The sequence below is a fragment of the Larimichthys crocea genome, unplaced genomic scaffold, assembly GCF_000972845.2.
Source record: "Larimichthys crocea isolate SSNF unplaced genomic scaffold, L_crocea_2.0 scaffold88, whole genome shotgun sequence".
NCBI classification, from domain to species: Eukaryota; Metazoa; Chordata; class Actinopteri; family Sciaenidae; genus Larimichthys; species Larimichthys crocea.
Window position 1 is genome coordinate 197,563 of NW_020861191.1, and position 5,282 is coordinate 202,844.

The 5,282-nt window shown below is 40.2% G+C and overlaps 1 protein-coding gene across 1 annotated transcript in view; it reads right to left on the reverse strand.

The window, feature by feature from the left end:
* Positions 1-1,497: 1,497 nt before the first annotated feature.
* The window catches only part of tsnare1 (T-SNARE Domain Containing 1), a 134,051-nt gene continuing 130,266 nt past the window's right edge, over positions 1,498-5,282 (reverse strand). Inside the window, exon 11 of the mRNA XM_027277193.1 lies at positions 1,498-2,137. The gene's annotated coding sequence lies outside the window, so the exon portion shown is untranslated. The remainder of the gene's footprint in view (positions 2,138-5,282) is intronic.

Here is a 5,282-nt window from a genome sequence, read left to right on the forward strand (position 1 = left end):
TATTATTATTTAACACTTTGGCCTTGTTTAATAACCCTTTAACATTGCATATCCATCCATCAGCTTAATAGGTCCCCATAAATATAACATTTAAGAAAATTTAAGTTAACTTAACTTAAATTAGTTAGTTTGCTGTGTTTGTGAGAACAGTGTTTCCAGCAGGAAATGTGGAAAGTGACTCTCAAAACAGGATTTAATTTATTTTTTTTTTGTCCTTCCATTCACTTTGTGATATCAAATGGTAATTAAATTGATTGAATTGATTTTGTCTCTGTCTTTGTTAATGTGTTTCCATCCTGAAATGTAATTTCAGAGTAGACTAAATTCCCTGCCCTAATAAATTAACCTATCTATGCCATAACACATGAAAGGAACTCTCAACATTTTGGGAAATGCACTTCTTTGTGTAGTCACATGACTGTGGCTCTCTCTCTCTGTAGTGGGCACAGAAAATTAAATTAATATTGATCTTTTCATCTGACTCTATCAACTGACAATTACTGAGCATATCTCTCGATGTTGGAACTTCCTAATAGGCTACTGAACATGGCAACATTTCAAGCAGAGATGTCTTGGCAAAACTTGACCATTTCTACAAAATCACATCAGGGTGCAGTGTCAAAGCCATCTTGGGTTCATATGGGAAAATATGCAATGTTAAATGGTTTGTGGTCTTAAATTTAGGCCTATCAAGAAGTAATACCAAACAAATTCCATACTGCATGATTCTGCAAAAATAAATAGGCTAGCAGACGAGCAACACTGACCAATCAGGAGAAAGGAGTTAAGAGGAGAAGTTGTTTTTTAATGAACTCATCAGCTAGACATAGCAGGTCTTTATGAAGGAATCAAAGTAAAGACAACAACCAGTGGTTTGTGTCATATAGAAAACACCTCTCCCACCCTGGTAGGTATCTGACCCTGAACTCTTACACTCTGTTCAGGTCAAAACTGACCCGTTTTGACATTTGACAGCAGTAAAAATACTCTACATGTCATTCTTTTAACCTGAAATTTGATGACATTTCCTAATGTGACCCAAAATATGCAAAAAATTATTTTGCTATTTTATTTTTATACTTTTGCACATGTGCTACATGTTTTTTGTACACTGAGGCTGTACTGGGTCAAATTTGACCCATATCTATTGAAATGGCCTAGAGCCACTGTTGTGAGTCAAGTCAAGAGAAATGTTTTTTCTAGGGAATCTTGAAACGGTGAAATATTATAACAGTGCATATTCTATGTCTGTGTGTATTTTTAATGGAACAGTGGTGGCCAGCTTCCCGCAGGGACAGGCACAGAGGGTGTAGCGTAAAACAGGACATGATATAGGTGTTCTCCAAAAATGAGCGGTTCAGAACCTAAAAGATACACTGTCACGTTATCTCAATCATGAATTAAGGATCGACAATAAATGTAAATATATAATAATAATAATAATACTACTAATAATAATATAATAAATGTAATGCAAAACACCAACACAGACAGAACTTTGTGTTGCTCTTGAACTTAGACTTTTTATTTGGGAAGATATATTCGCTCAAACAATATCCAACAATATCAACAAATGATACAAGTATAATACTGATTAAATTACACTACCAGCTGATAAATATTAAGTTAATTTCAGTAAAAATACATAAAAGAAACGGAGCATACAGTAGAGCAGTGAAGCTGCCTCGTCATACCCTGAAACTCCACCTACATCTGCTTCTCCCATAAAACATCACAGTTAGGAGCTGAAGGTGTGTGACATACAACAGTAACTCTTCACATCCAAGACAGGACACACCCAAGCTTGTGCCTCTGATTTCATCACTAAATTGACATTTGTGAATTCAGCTTTGATGATAACACTCGAGTCACATCAAACATCGACTACAAAAAAAAAGAAAAAAAAAGCAGCACAATGATGATTACATGAGAGGCTCAGACTGGGGCTAATTCTTGACAAATCAGTATGCTCAGAAAGGCCTCCATCCCGAGACTGATGTAACATGTAAACAGAGGCAGGGATGATGGAGTAGAGATGTTGTTGCAGGGCAGCTCCCTCGTACTGGAAACCAGCTGCTCAGGTCAGGGATCAGACTGGGCAGGGGCACCGTGGCGTCACTGTAATGACAGCAGCTACCTGTAAAACACAAGCAGGGCAGACAATAGGCATCAATCACACAGCAGACACCACCGCCTCACGCTTAGCGAGCCTCCACAAAGCACACGGTGGACGCAGAACTGTTACAGGAGCGCTGCCTTTGGCTTGTTATTCCCTTTCATTTGTGAATTATTAATTGGTAAGAAACCAATTTGTTCTTTTTATTCTAAAAGTGTCACGGGTTGTGGGAAGTAATTTATGATTGGTGGTCAACGACCGAGTTTTAATTAAGTCCAGGCCAGAGTTCAAAGTGCTGGAGATGGAAGTGGTTCATTAATCACCAACTAGCAGACCAGCCCGGTACATGAAAGGCCAAAGCGCATCACTTCTATCTGAATTACAGTTAATAGTTGGCCAACAGGAAACAAGTAAGTGAATTAAACCCTGTGAGGAGAGAGGATTCTGAGAGTCATGTCAGTGTTTCATGAACAGACTGTTCGATTCTAAATCCATACATGTGTTGGTCAGATTCAGAGATGTACATCATGCTGATTCAAACATTCTCACAATGGAGAACATTCACTGACAAACTGTCAAGACCACTCAAAAAATGTAATGTTGTTATTTTGTCAACAGGTTCCACCTAATTGTCTTAAGTTATTTCAACTCTGTTGTTATGTTAGGGGTTCAAGTACATACCATTTTTGAGTTGAAATAACTTAATACATTTACGTGTTGACAAAATAAATTATAATAAAATTAACATTTCATTTTTTTGAGTGAGCTAAAAGGAATCTATACAGTAGTTAGCCAGAAAAACAACACTGAGGCTTGCTTAGTATTGAAAGTATTTGAAAGTTGTCTGCAATTTTTCAGTTGATCAGAATCATCAGGCTTTACATTGTGCAAGTCATTACTGGCATGCCAAAAGTCATTTCACTATTTCTAAAACAAAACAGCATGTCATTTTAAACAATACAGATGTAGCAACTTAAAAGTTCCCGTGTTTCCGTGACGGAACCGTGACGGGACCGTGGCTGGTCCGTCACAGGTCCTGTCAAGGTCCTTGGCTGGCACGTGACCGAAATGTAATCCCCCGCGATGACGTAGTCAGTGAGGCCCCGACTGGAAACGCCCCTAAGCAGTCTGTTTGAAAACCAGCTGCAATGCCTCATTTGTCCACGGGGAGGAGCAGTGATGTTCCGCTCTCACCGTCGACTGTCTAAAGACACATCTGAACAGATATGCCGGGGTGAGCTGATCAGCTGATCAGCGGATCAGTTGATGGAAAAAAAAAAAGTTGTGATAAGATAACACTGAGGCAGCAACAAGAACATGCCAACATAAACGCGTTATTAAAGAAAACTCCGCTCGTAACGTCCGTAACATAGCCTAGATGTTGTTGATTCAAACAGTGACCATAGGCTAAATGGCGTAAAGCGCAAATCGAAAGAATTACGGGTGAATCAAGTATGAAATAAGTCAAGTATTTTTGGTTTTAATAAAGTTTGCAGTATAAGCTTACGAAACCATCAAACATATATTTAGGCATTCCATGAAAGACTTTATTCGCAAGGAGGCTAAGCCAGGCACAAAACAGGAGCTCGTCGAGGACATACAGACGTTTTGGCGATTGAAATAAATTTAAGGGTGTTATATCAACATGTCAGCACACCAACAAACAACATCTAGGCTGTTCTGTCTTTACTAGTGGTGGGCTGTTATCTGCATTAACGTGCTGCGTTAACGTGAGACTCTTATGGGGATAAAAAAAATACACCCATTAATCTAATTTGCAAAGCTGTTCCAGCCTCTCAGGTCCTTTTTTACTTTTTGACTTTTTTCTCTTTTGTTCGTTTTTGTTTCTTCACTGTAACTCCTGGAGTCCTGACCTATAGCAGTTTAGAAAGTTTTGTGCTTTTGTCATGTTTTTCTCGTGGTTTTCTTGTGTTGTTTTTTAAATGCCGCTTCCACCTGGACAGCTGCCTTGTTTACTCAGAGAAACAGCTGATCGCGCTAATGCCGGCCGGCATTGGCGCAATCAGCTGTTGATTGGCGCGACTACTATGGCCACCACTAGTCTTTGCATAATTACAGGAGCGTCTCTTCTCTTGTGTTCGCGCCTCTCTCTCGTTATTCTGCATGTAACAAACAAACTAACCTTAAAAAAGTTACAAAAACGGTTCGGACGTCCAGGGCGCCAGGCCTGTGGTGTCAGACCTGCAGATACAAGCGATGGTTTATTTTTAATTAACAGTTTATTTGGAGGGGAGGGCTCGTTGTTGTTGTGCGACATAGAGCTGCAGAGACGAGCGTTTGGAAGCCCTTTGTTATGCAGGTATTACTGTAGTGCACGCTTTAGGCCAGGTAAACCATAACAACCTCATTAGCATCTCACTGTTTGCACTTGATGGGCTTTTTGGTCTCCCAGTGTCACAGATCACAGAGCGAAGAATGCAGCTGGTTTGAGTACTGCATACTATACAGTAGCCTTGTGATTTGAGTGTGTTCATGAACATGAATGACTCCTTTTCATTTTCATCCATTCCATAGGCTAAATGGCGTAAATGGAAAGAATATTGTAGTGACCCGGAACAATGAAACTACGAAGCAACTGGTTTTGCTGGACTTTATTCCTAATCTGGAACACAGGCTCCTGTGGCCGTAGCCAACGGCAAAAAACAATAAAACCAGGCAAGCACAGCAGCCTATAACATTAACACATTAGCTACTTCGTGCCCCTCATCGCCATGGCAACTGCCATGACTGACAGGCTTCACAGCCTCTAACAACGCCACCCCCCCAGCGTCACCCCATACACTGCAGCCTAACTTACTGAACACAACTCAACAGCCACAGGTGTATACACAGCCCGTATGAGACAGAATATGTGGTATGAATAAGTGCAGTATGTTTAAGGGGGGGTCGTAGAGTGAGAGAAAGGGTATCACTAAAAATGCACTTTTGTGGCAGGGTATCTGGGTAGTGTTATGTGTGTGATATATATTGCGGGTACAAATACAGTTATGACATCTCGCACTGGTGACTTTTTATAAAATGCCTGTTTTCCGCATGCTTCGCATCGTAAATAGTCACCTCCCTCCATTATAATAATACACGGCAACAGCTTTTTAAAGTCCAAGAGAAGTCCTATGTTGCAAGTCCCGGTTGACTCTCCTTTTGA